General features: G+C 48.4%; 1 protein-coding gene across 3 annotated transcripts in view; it reads right to left on the bottom strand.

Moving 5' to 3' along the window:
• Positions 1-16,662, bottom strand: part of IDE (insulin degrading enzyme) — a 2,084,778-nt gene that overhangs the window by 423,759 nt on the left and 1,644,357 nt on the right. The gene's annotated exons all lie outside the window — the stretch shown is intronic.

Genomic DNA, 16,662 nt, shown 5'->3' with positions numbered 1-16,662 from the left:
CCTCGAAGGGCAGATCCATGATCCTTTCCTGCAAGTAAGATGTAAACTAGTGACGTGCATCCATGCCGTCCTTCTCATCGCAATCCCAAGGCACAGCCCCTGCTGGCTGTATTTATGTGGGGGACCGAAGAATCCATGATATCCTGAGCAATAGCCCGAGCATCTGCCAGATGATTCCATGTGTTAAAGCACAGCAAAAATTGCAGTACACACACACACACACACACACACACACACACACACACACACACACACACACACACACACACACACACACACACACACACACACACACACACACACACACACACACACACACACACACACACACACAAAAAACATCGCAGCAAAAAGGCTGTGGTTTAGCCACCACAATTCATGTAATGGATGCAGGGGACATCCCCACAACCCCCAGACCCATTGTACAATTTAAGGATTTAAGGGGAGCGGTGGACACCCCTGCAATCCCCACTCCCCTTAAATGGTATAATGGGGTACACCTTTACCGGGTCAACCCACAGCATTTTGCCTCGATTTTTTGTACAGATGATGTTTTTGCTGCGATTTTATTACTGCATACACTGCCAGACAAGCCTTGTAGGACACTTGCTTGTCCGAAGGAAGGTCGGGCAGAAATTGCCTGAGCTTGCGCCACAGCTTCTGATTAGTGGCAGTCAAAAGGGCATCTGCGTTGGCTTGCCACAGATGCAGTCCTGTGATGGAAAACAAAGCTTTCCCAAAGACTCAAGGACTTTGTCCTCATTGGAGAGAACTGGAGGTGGCTCCCGTGGAGGAAGACTACCGTTTAGAATGCAAGGACGACGCAGCCACCACAAGAATGAGGCTGCGGGTGGAAGGCAAAGAGGTTTGGCTCACCGTCTGTCAGCCTAAACCTGCTTGTCCAACTTCTTGTTTATCTGGGCATTGACCCTGGGCTTCTCCCAGACCTTTTGCGTCACCTGCAGAACATCCTTCTGGAGAGGGATGCCGGACCGGATCGTAGTGAGTTTCCCCAAGACCTCTTGGGGGGCTTTCTCAGTAAGAGGGACCACTTGGAACTCTGCCATGCCCTGAAGGAGGTCATGAGAGGCTGTTCCCTGGCAATCTTAGGCTCTCCTCTTTCAGCGGTTAGATGTACTTTGTGTTTTTTGTCTTTCCTGTCTTCTTTTCCAGGTTCCCCCTTTGAGGTTACTATTTTCTGTAGAACTGTGCCCTTCTGGCCCTCGCACACTCCTAGGCCCCGCCACCCCACCCTAATTGTGTTCATATTTTGCTTGATCTGTGCCCTTAGCCCCTCTTCTTTGTTTTGCTCTCCTTAAACTGTGTAACTGTTGCTGTGATCTGTGCCCTTAGGCACTCCCCCACCTCTCTAGCCCCCCCCCTCCACTTGGGGGTACCCGTAACTGGTTACCTGTCCCCCACACCCCTGATTGTTCCAGATTGTGAGTCCCTGAGTCCCCTGCACATCCTGCCCTTGCCTGCTTGTGTTCCCTCCGAGCACCCTCTACGGTGCTCTCCGTCTCTCCCATCTTCTCTAACTGCTACTCTATCTCCTACCCTATCTCTCTCACTAAGGCTGAAAGGAAGAAGTTCAAGAGGGACATCCTTGTCCCCAACCCAGGCCTCCCTAACTCCGATACCTACACCAGTCAGACACTTACCGACATCCTCCGTCGTTCCCTCTCCAGACCTATGGACCCTTCATATGGTCTGTTCTCTCTCCTTTTTCCTCCTCTTCCATTAATGGTGGCACCAGATGGGAGGTTCTCTTGGCCTCCTTCCATTCCACCAAGACCATCATTGATGTCTATCTGAATGGCACCGTCTTTGTCCAGGGCTCGAAGCCCAATCCCCTCCTTATTGATAGAGGCTTCCAGCATCTTATCAACTTTCTCCCTTCTGCTACTCTTTCCGCCACTTCTCTGGCACCCTCACCTTCCTCTTAATCTTCCCCCTCTGCCCGCCCCCGGTCCTCTCTATCACATCTGCAGAGCGTACCTCAAGCCTGTACCCCTCCACAGAAGTCTTTCAAATGTGGCAACATGCTCCACATCGCTACTCAACTCTTGCTCTGCTGTCAAACACTCCTCTGACATCTGTCACCTCCTTGAAGAAATTCACCTGGATGTCCTCGCTCTCACAGAGACCTGATTCACGGCCAGTTCTGTCACAAGTTATGACACTCTCATCCCTGAGGGCTACAAGATCCTCTAAGAACCAAGAACCAACCACCCTGGAGGTGGCGTAGCCCTGATCATTCCAGAGTGGGTCCCTGCTTCTGTCATCCCTACGCAGGCCTAGTCCTCCTTGGAATGCCTGGTCTGCAGGCTCTCCATCTCTCCTGGCCTCTCTCTAACTGTGGCCACCATTTACAGGCCACCTGGCTAGGTCGCTCTCTTCCTCTCAGAATGGGCTGACCTCTCCTCTTCTTGCCTTGTTTCCAACTCAACTTCTCCTACTCTGAGACTTCAACATCCACCTGGATGCTTCCAATCCCTCCTCGGGGCTCTTCTGCAATCTCTGCAACACTTTCTACTCTGCCGGGCACACCTTGGATGTTCTCATCTCTTTTGACATCCACCTCTCTAACCGTCTCACCACTCCTCTCTCGGACACTTTCAGCTCTTCTCCCACCTGAGGCTCTCTGTCCCCCAGGGTAAAAAGCCTACCCCAGCACTGCCAGCAACCTTCCCCCATGAAGCGCGGGTCAGTGGAGGCCTTTGCCGCTACTTTCTCCTCTCCTACAGCTGACTCGCACTCTGACACAGCCCTGTCTAACCTGCATCTTTCTATCAATAACACCCTTGATGTCCTTGCCCCAGTCATGAGAATCTGCCTGAAGCATACCTCCAAGTACAACTGTTGGTATGACTCACATCTCGTAACTCTAAAATACGAGTGCAGGGTGGCTAAGAGGAAGTTGAGGGCATCAGGCACATCCTCTGACAAACTTAAATGCAGCTTGCTCCAAATGCAATGCAGATTCTCTGTCCCATCTAAGAAGAACCCACATCCAAGCCCACGTCTCTGTGGCAACTAACATGGCTGAACTCTTCAAAATCTTCGAGGAGCTGGCCAATCCTGTGGCAGTCTCCACCTCACCTGTCTCCTCCAAGGCCCTTTGCACGACTCTGGCTTCTCACTTCACCTTTAAAACTCAGGACATCCTGTCCTTCCTCTCCTTTCCCATTATACTACCTCTCTTGGCCCCCTTGCGCGGCCTCTCCCTCTCCTCCTCCTTTTCTGTGATCACTCCCGATGACGTTTCTAGACATGTCCGATCTATGAAAGTGTCATCCAAGCAGGTGCTACCCTGCTCCTCCAGAACCATCAAGGACCACATTGACACGCTCACTCCAGCCTTGGACGATTACTGCAATCACTTTTGTCACTGGAACTTCCCCCTCTCCCTTTAAGCACTCCCTTGTGCACCTCCCCCTAAAGAAACCTCCGCTGATCCTTTCTGTCTGGCAAACTACCGCCCAATCTCCATCACTTCTTTCCTGAGCAAACTCTTGGAAAAGCTGGCCATCTCCCAGCTTACTCTCCACACTGAATCTGTTGGTTTTCTCCATGACCATCGGTCTGGCTGCAGAGCAGCCAGAGGCATGGAAACTGCTCTCCTGAACACCCGTAAAGATCTGCTCACTAATCTCGACTCTAGCCTTCCTTCTGTCCTCATCCTCCTTGATCTTTCTTCTGCTTTCAACACAGTCAATCATGCCATCCTAATCAATCGTCTCGTGTTTGAGTTTGACCTGCATCGGAAGCGGCCTCTGATTTCCTTTGTTCCGTGCTTGTTCCAGTGAGAGGTGCGGCTTGATGCTGAGACGCCGGGACACTGTCCTCTGAGGTCCTTTACTCTAGTTTCGCTGCGCACTGTCTGTTCTGTTTACTGCGTGTGAGCTGTGCTGGGACCGGAGGCAGTGGCGAGTGACCGATCTGCAGCAGAGTTGCTGAGCTGAGAGAGCAGAGAGCCATGGAGAGGGGGCTGACCCACCGCGGTAAGGACACCCTTGGGTCACTCTGTAGTGGCTGAATTATTTTATATTCACAAAGTTGAATCTGTTTATTCTGTTCCATGGTCGGACATAGCCAGGTTTCCCTCGGTTTACCGATTGATAGCCTTCCTATACTTTCCCTTCACATCGTTACAAAGCATTGTTTGTTTGGGGGACGTGAGGGGTCTGAATACGCGGATGCAGCCAAGACAATAATCTTGGAGTGGGTGCAGTTGTTCTGTCGGGCGCATCCTTGGAGCCAGGGTGACGTGAGAGTCTGACTTTCATATCTGTTGTAACAGATTAATTATTGCACCGCTCCACCTTGCTCACTATTCATATTATACGACTGAGTTCACTGTATCCCTCAAGAGGAAAGGTAGTGCGTATCTTCACTGTTGATTGTCCTAAATCATATACAACAACTGTTTTGGCATTTCTTTTTGGTAGCCGAGTGTGATTTTGTCCATAGTCCTGTGCATCAATGGCAAAGCAAAAAGAGCATTGGCAATGCTAACAGTTTGTGCATTCGTGTAGGCATGGGAAAGGCACTTCTGTATTGGTATTAGCTGGCCATTGATAGTGCCAGTGCAAAATGGTTTGAGTACCTGAGCAGCTAATAGCAGTGCCTGGTAAATGCCTAATACTTATACACAAGCCAAAACTGTTGGCTTTGCCAATGCTTATTTTTAAAAGAACTTCAGCGAAAGACACGCAGGGTGTTTTTAAATTGAGTGGCCAAAGGCAGACCTGATTAAGACATTTTTATTACACCAGTTACGTGTTTACACTCCAATGAAGTCATGAATTTGCAGAAGGCTCCTTTGAGGAAACACTTGCAGGCACATTGAGGGCAACGTTTCATAGCAAGGCATGTTTAAAGCTAGCTCAAAGAGTTCCAGTGAGGAGGTGTTTTGGGTGGGGAGGGCAGGAACTGGGCGAGAATCGCCATAGGGATTAGCATGGCCATGAGGAGTAATTTCACTGTTAGCACCTGCATTCATATCCATACATTTTTAGGTAATTGAAATCGTAATATGGGGTTAGCACTTGCATGCTAGGGGAGTGATTAAAAGGGAAGTGGTGACACAAAACATCTCATTCTCGCAGCAGTCCTTTTAAGTGACACGTTTCAGAAATTAAGGCAAGAGGTAGCTGCTTGCAACATTGAAGCTTCACCAGAATAGTCTCATTCGAAATGTGAAAAGGCAGTTTGCCCCTTCCTCACAGCCTCCGACGTTAGCGCCTCTCCCAACATTTGAAGTGTTAGTCCCCTTTCCCCCCTGACAGTTTTTTAGCCTAGGTGCACCTCTGATGTCATGAACCCATCCCTTAATGAAGTGGCCCCCAGGGCGGCTACATTTAGGGGTGGTGCTGAACACACACTAACAAAAAACACTTTCACCCATGCATTCATCCACCAGTTACACAACTCCATACATGCATGTATACATAAAACTAAACACAGCATTGACACAAACACCAACATGCATTCATACATACACCTGCTAATTTAAATACACATATACACTTTTAATTTAAAATAAAAAACACTTACCTTACCTCCATGCACCATTAAAAAGCATTCATGCAGCCGACATGTAGACATGCTGCCTGACAAGAGAGAACTCCTCTCCCATCATCCAGCGTGATCATGCTGATAACATGAACACACTGACAGGAGAGGAGCCCTCTCCTGTCAGTCAGCATGGTCATGCTGAGCAACGTGAACACACTGACTGACAGGAGAGGAGTCCTCTATTGTCATTCAGCATGATCATGTTTTCAGCTGAATGAGGGAGGCAGCAGAGCCCCACTTCTGAGCCCTACTGTCTCCCATTATTTTGCTGTTTGTTGCGGAGCCAAACGGTTTCACAACAAACAGCAAAATCATTGCGAGCAGACAGCACAGTCCCCCGTGTGAATAAAGGACACGGGAGACTCTGCTGCCTTCCACTTAGGAGAGAGGGCCGCGAGGCCCCCCGCAAGTGAGAGGCCTGGGGCAGTTTGCCCTCCCCTGCACCCCCCTCATGACGGCCCTGCAGAGGCATGGGAAAAACAGGGTACAAGGTATTAAAACTGTGCCCCACATTAGTCAATGTACATTCTCAGTTGCAAGGGAATCAGCTCTGTCACCAAATGCATAGTAACAAGAATGGTACTGGCTCTTCATCAACAGCAGTGTGGGAAATGGTTCCAGAGATAGTTTCTCAAGTTCTCCTCAGAATGGGCATCCAACAGCAGAGCCGCTAGCAAAAGAATCACCTCAGGATTCTCTCTGGAATACCAGAGGATAGAACTCTTTTTACCAGGAGCCTAGGAAAACCTATATATTTGGGTGTTTTGAATTGATTCTATTTCAGGAAACTTGGCTTACCTGTCTAATCGGGGTAGATGAATTTTCCACGTTCCAACAATTGGCTTCTGGGTCTGAGGGAGGTAGACCTTCCGGGGGATTGATGATTGCCTGTAAAAATAATGCTTTCTATGCTTCCAGGTTGCTATCAAATGAAACGCAATGCATTCTGATAGTAAGGGTCGAGTGCAAGGGCCGAAATATTGGCTCAAATTGGATAATAGAAAATCTGTATTGGAACTGTCGGGGACAGTGTCTATGTGATTTTTTGCAAGAATTATCGGATCTGCTAGTTGATACTATTTCTGTTCCCTATGGATGAAGTACTAGTAGCAGGAGACCTGAATTCACTGTGTCTAATGTCAAAAGACCCGGTCTTAGGAAAACCACGATATTAAACATCCAATGGGCTAATTTCACGAAGGGGTGGTACTTATGGATGCTTAATGGAAATGTTAGGGGTGACATCCCGACTATTCCTACTTGGTATAGGGGAACAGCTTTCTCTACAATTGATTATTTTTTTTGTCTCCAGGAAAATATTAGAAAATTGTGTGATGTTAATTGGGAAGAAGGGAACACTGATGACCATGAAATGATCAAATTATCAGTAGATGTCAATCATTCCACAAAAGTTTCATTATATTCGTGCACATTGTCTGTGAATATGGCTGGTAACTGTATAAGGAAACTCGACAGGGGGGGGTAAAAATCTGACTAGCAGACTTCAAGACATGGCTGTTAACCTGTCTGAGGAACAACAGTCCAATTTTTGTAAACCCACTAGGTTCCATCTGCTACCATTAGATTTGGAGCCTCAGAGATCTAGTACCCAAAAATGCCAGTTGCTGCATAAACATGCCTTTAATATTCAGGTTTTGGAACAAAAGAAGATCATAAGGCATCAAAAAGTAGACTTAAAAAAGCAAAACTCGATAGTCATTTAAAAAAAATATAGAAACTCGAAACGGTCATTCAGGTTGCCCATCTTGCAGCACGATGGAGAACTTATGCTCAGGTCCGTAAACCAGAGACATTTCTGGGCTATTGTGGGAGCAAAACAAGACTTGCTTATGTGCAATCAAGACGCTATTGTACAAGAACAGACCTGGGTCGACCACTTCTCTCAGGTATATGGGTCTTTAGGTGCTCCTACCCCAGAGAGAATGGAAATTGTTCAATGGTCTAACGTATACCAGCGCTGATATAGAACTATCAATAAGGAATTCGTCCTCCTCTAGAGCAGCGGGTACGAATGGTCTTAGTAATTGGACCCTAAAAATCAACACATCATTGTGAGCCCATGTACTTAAACTATTATTTGACAAAATAATGTCAAAAGAACTCCCGGAATCGTGGAAAAACTCAATCACGATTTTAAAAAAAAGGAGATTGACTTTTAGCTGTGAATTATCGACCAATCTCGCTATTGGATGCCGACAGCAAAATATTTGTCAGATTAATCCTAAGGTAGTTGGAGGATTGGGCCAAATCTAATGGAATAATATCAAAACAGCAAACTGGCTTTAGAAAGGGACTATCCACCTCTCTCAATGGTCTAGTTCTCAGTTGTTTAAATGGGGATTCGGGAATCAAAGGTGGCGTGCCTCTCTTCGGGGCTTGGATTGACCTTTCCCAAGCCTTTGACACTGTTAATAGGGGTCTCTTGTGGAAGAAATTGTATGCATGCCCCCCCCGACCCACCCAATCTACTCTCTATCCTGATTGAATTGCATCAAAATACTAAGATGAGAGTTAGACTTTCCAGAGCGGGCCATTTAGTGGGACCCATACGGGTGGAAAGAGGGGTTTGTCAGGGTTGCCTGATAGCGCCGCTTCCGTTTATCCTTTTTATGGCTGACCTCGGCCAAAATGTAAGGGAGAGGAGTCTTGTATCAGTGCGCATCGGCTCAACTAACAATTAGCTGGTTGGCTTATGCGGATGACGTGGTGGTACTGGATCACTCTCAGGTGGGACTCCAGCGGTTGCTATCGGTCTTGGAAATCTATGCCCGAAGTAATGATCTCAGAATGAATCCAAATAAATCCAGGGTGCTGATTTTTAAGCATCCGAGAAAAAGAACCAAGAATTATTCATGGGAACTGGATCACCACCTATAGAGGTTGTCTCGGAGCTTACCTATTTGGGATCAATAATTAAGTCATATCCTATCAAAATCCATCTATTGGAAACAATTAGTTTAAAAACCATTAAGTTGGGGGCTCAGATGAAAAGGATAAGAACTAAGTTCTGTAAATGCTCAATACTACCGTTGGTGAAATTCTATCTAGGTAAGGTGGTCCCTGTCATTCTGTTCGGTATGGACACTAATTTTCTCTCGATGGATGTGATTTGGGATACTATAGAGTAAAAGATTTGAAATAAACACTATCACTTCCAAATTGTGTTCCTTAGGTATGAATTGGGCCTCTCCTCTCTAAGATCGTGGTTGGAGTGGAAATGGATCTCCCTATATAGGTCGCTATTGGATCCTCCAAAGGGATCACTGTATGAGGACTTGTCCCTCCTATTGCAGTGCAATACTAACCAGTTCCTTGAAAAATTAAAGCTCAGATGTCTAGAGCTTTTGAATAATGCAGATTGTACACCAGAAACTCCTGATACAAAATCCAACAAAAGTAAAAGAGCGGATGAAAAATTGGGATTGGCTAGAAACAAAGAAGAAATGAGGAGGGCAAAGGTGTCGCAATCATTCTCCATTATGGGTAAAAAAAAAGGGCAATTTTGCCTCCCTACTTGACCAAATACCCAGATCCGAGATCAAGGGATCTTTTTTTGAGATTCAGACTCCTACTCCCCACTTTGGAAATTCAATCCGTCAGAGACTCAGCCTGATATGATAACTGGTGTGATAAATGTGATGATAATGAACATCAAACGATAAAACATCTTATGTAGGTGTTTGGGTACAAGGGATGTGAGTTGTTAGACTGAAACGATTTGTTCATGATGTTAGATGGTTGTATACGGAGGAATTTTGGCTTAGACTATCATCTGGTAATGAAATATTTCTGACCTCAGAAGTGATCAGAGTTTTAAGCGGTCTAAATTTGGACGGTTATTAAGTATTGAAATTTGATGATGGCTGCAAATCGATATTTTCTTTTTTCTTTTACCGTTTTTTAGGTGCTTAATTTCTATTGTGTAAATTGTTTTAAATGATTTTTATTTGTCTCAAAATGTGTAAAAAGTCAAAAAGTATTGGCTAAAGTACAATAAATAAATAAAAAAATAAAATAAATCAATCGTCTCTGTGAGAACATGGGCATCACGGATCAGGCTCTAGCATGGTTGACCTTCTTCCAGCGCAGTCCCTCTCAGGTCCAACTGGGGTCCTTTCTTTCCACCATCTCTCTTTCTCTCTCTCCACATGTGGTGTTCTGCAGGGCTCCAACCTCTCACCCTGGCTTTTCAACCGCTACATAGCCCCTTTGGCCCAACTCAACCTTCTCCTCTAACTTCCAGTGTTATGCGGATGACACTCCGCTCTCCTTCAGGTTCCCCTCTGCCTCCTCTCCCGCTCATTCCTGACTGTCTATCCGCGAGTCAGTAATGGTGCCCTTTCAACGATCTGTGTCTAAATGCCAGCAAGACAGAGATCCCCTCATTTGGATCCCTGCTCCTGCTTTCCCTCTTTCACTCCGGCCGCCCCCCTTGGCCCCTCTCCCTGGGCCTTCCTGTCAGGCAGAAAACCTTGGGGTCATCTTCGACTCCACTCTCCTTCTCACCTCAGATCATGGACTTCTCCATGAAGTCCCACTACAAGCTGCACCTCCTCAGAGGTATTCTTCCTTTTCTCACTTTCCCCCAGAAGCTCAACGTCTCCAGAGCCCTGGTTCTCTCTAGGCTGGGCTACTGCAAATTTCTCTTTCTCAACTTGCCTTCCTCTACACTCCGGCCATGCAACTAATCCAGAACAGGACTGCGAGACTTGTCCTTGGCCTCAAGCCCAGGGATCATATCTCTCCAGCCCTGAAATCCCTCCACTGGCTCCCAGTGGCTGCAAGGATCAATTTCAAGACCCTATGCATTGTCCACAAGGCTTTCTGGGGCCGGTGCCTGCACTACATCCTACTCTCTCTTCCTAAACATCTTCCTTCTTGAGCCCTTCGCTCAGCTACCTCCAACTCTCTGATGGTCAGACGCTTCTCCGGGCAGAGAGTGGGAAGGAGATCTCTTTCCTCTGCAAGGGCCTCCCTCTGCAATAGCCTCCCTGCCCCTCTCAAACTTGAGCAGGACCACCTCATCTTCTGGAAGCAACTCAAGACCTTACTTTGCGCTTCTGCCTTCTCCCTCTTGTTGACCACCCCCACCCCTTTCTGCTGCGCTGACTGGTCACCTGGATACCTTCAGGCCCCAATGGGCACCAGGTTCCTCCATGACAATTAAGCACCTGCACTGCCCGTGGGCCTCTACGCACTTCGGGGGTGTATCTGTAACCCTACAATCCCCTGCCTCCATGCACTACCTAGAACCGGCTCCCCAGGCTGCACTTGTTTAGAGCAATGCTGCACTGATCGCACTTTCCCTTTTCCCTCCACCTGGCACTGCTCCTCCCGCCCTTGCACGATCTGAATGACGCAAGGCCTAGTAAGATGGTATGTTTCGTCCTCCCTGTTTCCCTACCTTGTCTTGTCGCGCCTCGAAACACTTGAGTACAGGCACGTTATAAATACCTCATATCATATCTTAACGGATGCAGTGTTCATCGCCCTGGGCGTCATTGTCCTCATCGCCCCCCCTAACCCCAGCCCCCATCCTTCCACAGACCAAGGGGAATCCAGGCCCTGGGACACAGGTGCCAGCAGGCCCCGCCCCCACACTCCAACATCCGGAGACGCAGACCCATCTAACAGCTGTTGAGGGGGAGGCTTTGGTGGTACAGGAGGAGGAGGAGGGGTCAGAACCACCGGTAGGTCCTGGACCGGGGGAGGGACCAGCAGCGCTGTAGGAACAAGAGTACCACCCAGAGGAGGGGGGCCTGGGTGGCGCCACCTTCAGTATGACCTCCTTTGCTATGTCCTTCAGGAGCCCCTTTATCTGAGGGGAAAGCATAAGGGAGAGAAAGTGCTCAAAGAAGTGGTCCTCGCAAACCGCTGGGTCTCTAGGGGCCACCCTCCAGAGGCTCTGGGCCTCCACTCCTGGTCAAAGCACTGAGGCACCTGGTTCTTGTAGCTGCATAGGGCTGTGATGGTTAGATGTAACCCCGAGGGACCAGAAGCCTGCACCATATGATCCGCTGCCGCTTCCAGAGGGAAGGGGACTGGATCATCTGGCAAAGCCCACTCTATGGGCGAATGCACTGCTGGGCCCTGAGCCGGATCCAAGATGGCCACCGGCCTGATAGGATCGGCCACGTGGCTCTCTGCCATTTTTAAGCCTTGGGCGGGAGGTTCACGAGCCCCTGAGCCAAGAGAAGCCCCAGACATGGGAGGATACAGCTTGGGTCTTGCACCCGAAGCAGAGCAGTCGACCTCGGAAATCCCACTGTAGGAGCTGAGCCCTCTGCCAGACGGCCGGTCCACGTAACGCCCCGACTCACTATCTAGGAGCGCGCTCTGGTAGGCTGGATGCCCTCAGCACCTGTGCCAGTAGCCGTGCTGGATCATGCCGAGGACAGACTCTTGGAGGTGGCATTCGATGATCCCTTACCCCCGTGGGGTAGAAAAAGGATGACCTTGATTGTCCTTCCGTGGACCGTCTGGTAGGACCCCTGAGCCCCTCAGCTTGAGAGCCGGTAGCCACGACAGCCTCAGGCCTGCCAGAACCTGAATTTGAGGAACCCCGATCTGTATGAACCCTGGGGAAAGGAGTCTCTGTGCTGTGCAGCTGTTCTGATCAGAGGTACTACCTTGTCTTGATGAGAGGTCCTGGAAACGAAGTCCTTATGGTGGGGAGGAGAGTGTGTGGAAGATCTCCCTCCACTGCGACAACCAATACTTATTTGCACTCTGACCGAGAGCGCTGCAAGGCTAACATGCGTTCTAGCGGTGGTCGGGTCCCAAACACTCAAGACAGAGTGCATGGGGGTCCAAGGCAAGGAATGAGCGGTCGCATGAGGCACATCTCGTGAATGCTCCTGCGCCCGACATGCGCCAGGGGAGCGAGGCATCAAAGGGAAGTTAAATAAGTTTGGAAAAGAAAACGGGGAGCAAGAGGAAAGCTAAAAAAGTTTCTGCACCAGCTGGAAGGTCTAACACCATCGTACGGAAAAAGGTACTGAAGTGAGGCGTGGAGGGAGCGGGCCTCGGCTGGGCATTCCCACGCCCAAGGCCGTGCCCCAGCACGCTATGCTACATTTAGAGGGGAAGCTACATTTTTCGCTGCCAAAGGTACTGGTACTGTCCCCGTGTTGGGGGATGCCCACAAGGATGGAGGATTGAGAACGGGACGTACGAGTATGCCAGATATGTCCGATAAGGAAACCGGTCCTTCTTTATTTTTAGTTTTGTGGACCCTTTTAGTAAACTGTAAAATTACAGTTGATTGCCAAGACTGAGTTCCCAACGAAGCCTTTATACACTTATTCTATAGGGCTTGTAAAATAACATACCAATTTGCCAGACTATATTTGAAGATCCACAATGGTATCCCATCTGGACCAGCCTCTCTTGCCTTATTTATCCTGTACCTTCTTTTTTTATTCTATTTTTCTAACGCGCCAAATGCCCATAGGCCTCAAGGCGCACACAAATAACGCACATATACCAAGATACAAAAGTACAGGAGCATGTAACAATTGTTACATTGTTGAGGGAATACGTTATTTCGCCAAATTAAAAGCAATTTGCATACCTTCATGACCACCCTTCTGATTTAAAATATACGGGCATTTTGTATTCAAATCCCCAAATACAATTACATTAAATGTACGTCCACTGCCATCAAATGCATCAAAATACTCATTAAGGCAGTTTCAGAGTTGTAGATCTAGATCTTACCTTTTTGGGTGGATTATAGAGAATGATAATCAATTACTTTCTTCCCAAGACATTACTACCGTTAACATTTCCTTCATTTTAATGGGAAACATTGATGATCTCATTTTAATAAAGTTGAGTTAAAAGAAAAAAGAAAATATTGTTACACTGTTGGACAGCATGGTTGGCTGTGGTATGACAGCACGCCCTGAAATGAAGGGTAAACACCACAAAAGAAACTAAAGTAAATTCAGTGACTCAGGTGGGGATCTTTCAGTTAGATCCATGGAATTATTACTGGAATAAAAAAAGACGCCACACAGAGATATGTGCAACTTGATGCCAATATGGAGAAAGATGTTAAAAAGCTGTAAACGGACGTGAACCCCATCACAAAACGAATAGATGAAGCAGAAACAATGATTCAGAACTGAAAGATGATGTGGAATTTCAAAGAATAGGCGCCAGTAATGTAATTCGTAAGTTGACTGCAGTAGAGGAAACATTGCTGGACTTTGATTCGAGAGGACACCACAACATTAAAGTTCCAGAGGGCATGGAAGGGCAAACAGGAACGTATTCATACTACAATTACTCTTAGATACACTACGTATGGACATTGCTGAATGAACAGAAACTGAGTGAGTTCATAGGGTGCTTCGTGTGAGGGCTCAGAAATATGAGGCGGACAACATTGTGAACTTTTCTCAACAAATATGTTATTCAATTAAAAGGTTGGATAAACGCCTTAATATCCCTAAGTCTGACGAGGATGTCCCTGCCTACAATAAATTATAAGTTACTCACCGTAGTGACCAACGTATTCTTAGTCCCCTTTCCTCCATACTGCATGGGTGTCCCTTTTTAGGGACTGGAGACGGAACATTTTTCACCAGAAAAAACCTTCTTCCCCTTTAAATTTAGAGGCACGATTAGGGGTGTGGCCCTGGGAGCATGCGTTACCCTGACTCCGCCCCCCCATCGCTACACCTCAGTCCCGATTGATGCATTGACAATATTTAACATAGCCTAAAGACAGTAGTATTTTAAGGGGGGGATTGTGGAACGTATGGAGGAAAGGGGACTAAGGAATAAGAGTACGTTAGTCACTACGGTGAGTAACTTATTGCTCTTACATCCCGTCCCCTTTCCTCCATACTGCATGGGCAATTACAACTGAATGTAGCCCCAGGTTAGAAAGGAGACCCTCCTTAAGCAAATATGTTCCTTAGAACCGCCTGTCCAAAGGCAGCATCTGACTTAGAGCAGGCGTCCAAACAGTAATGGTTACAGAAAGCCAAAGGGGTGGCCCAGATGGCTGCCCTGCTGATGACCTGCCATGGAACCTGGCGTTGGCAGACAATGGCTGTGGCCTCTGCCCTGACAGCGTGGGCGTGCATGTTAGCTGGCAGCGGCTTGTGCTGCCCTTCGTAGGCCTCCCCGATGGCCACAACCATCTAGCGTGCAATAGAGGCCTTGGATGCTTGATACCTGGGCCTAGATCCCCTGAAGGTGACAAACAGTGCGTCCGACTTGCGGAAGCCCTTGGTCCTGTCCAGAAAGAATTTCGGAGTGCGCCCGACATCCAGACAGTGCAAGACTCTCTGAGCCTCATCCTTAGGGGTCAGCCAAAAAAGTAGATAAGACCATCTCCTCGTTTAGATGGAAAACATAGGGTACCTTAGGTAGGAATGCAGGGTTTGTTCGCAGGACCACCTTATCCCTGTGAAAGGGGGTATAGTGTTCTGAGACCACCAGAGCCTGGATCTCGCTGACTCTGCGAGCAGAGATGAGGCCCACCAACAGAGCTGTTTTAATGGTGACCAGCCTGATGGACGCCATTGGCTCAAAGGGTTTGTGCGCCAAGGCGCCCAACACCACATTGAGGTCCCACACAGGTTGTGGCTTCTTGATGGGCGGGTTTAGCCTGGACAGGCCCGCCAAATGTTTGACTATCGGGTTGGAAGATGAGAAGACCTCCTCCTTTGAATTTCGTAGGCCCCTATGGCTTATAAATAGGTGTGACGTGTGGACCTGTACTCCTGATTGTGCAAGATGTGCTGAGAAGGAGAGCACATCATCCAACGTACAAGCAAGGGGGACGATCTCCTTAAAGTCCGGCAAATGACAGGACCTCATCCATTTACTCTTGTATTGTCTCCTGGTAGCCTTGCTCCTGGTGCCCTGAATGATCTCCAGGTTAGCCTGCGATAGGCCACTGCCAGGACGCAAACTGTTGGCATTTCCTGTTCCTCTAGGAGGCAAAACATCCACTTGAAGATGACCCCATCTGCTGAAGATTTCCAGAAGCACCTGGTCGTTCAATTGCCATTTGTAATGGTCTGCTCCCAGTCTGCCGAGCCTGTCCGCTTCCAAGTTGGTTTACCCCGGGAGGTGGACGACCGTGAGGTAGATTTTGTTCTCCAGGGCCCATTCCTACATGCCGACCGCTAGGCAGCACAATGGCAGGGACCTCGTACACACCTGCTTGTTGACATAGTACATGCTTGTGGAGTTATCAGTCTGGATGAGGACGGTCTTGCACCCAATGAGCGAAAGGAAAGCTCAGAGAGCCAGCCAGATGGCCCTGAGCTCCAGCCAGTTGATTTGAGACTCCTACTCCTGCCGGGTCCAAACTCCATGGACGCTGTGGCTGTCCACACTGCCCCTCCCCACCCCCCAGCCTTCCAGGGAGGAGTGCGTAGTGATGGTGATCTGCGGGGTGGGCTGCCAGAAGGGCTTACCCGTCAGCAGGTTGCAGTCCCTGGATCACCATGTGAGGTCCGAGAGAAGGAGGGAAACGGAACAGCTCCGCTTGGGAGCCTTCCTCCTGATTCCATGAGGCTGCGCAGTGCAGCTGCAATATCCTCACTCTGAGTCTTGTGTGGGGCATGGTCAGCAGGACCGCTGCCATGATACAACAAGTGTTGGTACCACCAGGCTGAGGCCACTGCTCTGGCAAGGAAGTGAGCAGTAGATCTCTTGATGGCTGTAATGTTTCTCTCCGAGGCAAAGACCTTCTTTGAGCTCATATCCCAGAAGTTGAATTGTTCCTCGCGCTCCTAGCGCGGTGTTTGGCCTGCTCCTGCTCCCCCCTCCCACTTCCTGGTCTTCCTCTTCAAACTTAGGTGGCCCGGTACCTAATACGCATTACTGTTTGTTTGCTCTAATTGTGGTAACTTGTGCTTGCCGCTCACTTCCTGTCTGCGTGCTCTCGTTTCGTCTGTCTCTCCCCCCCCTCCCTCCCTCCTACTCCATGGTGCTCTCCGTCTCACCTATCTTCTGTAACTGCTTCTCCATTGACTATCCTGCTCTCCTCACTAAATCTGGTAGGAAAAAGTTTAAAAAGGACATCCTGGTCTC

The sequence above is a fragment of the Ambystoma mexicanum genome, chromosome 8 (genome assembly GCF_040938575.1).
Source record: "Ambystoma mexicanum isolate Mex_15411 chromosome 8, UKY_AmexF1_1, whole genome shotgun sequence".
Classification (NCBI taxonomy): Eukaryota; Metazoa; Chordata; class Amphibia; order Caudata; family Ambystomatidae; genus Ambystoma; species Ambystoma mexicanum.
The sequence above is the reverse complement of the archived record's forward strand: the minus strand, read 5'-3'. Positions and strand labels throughout refer to the sequence as shown.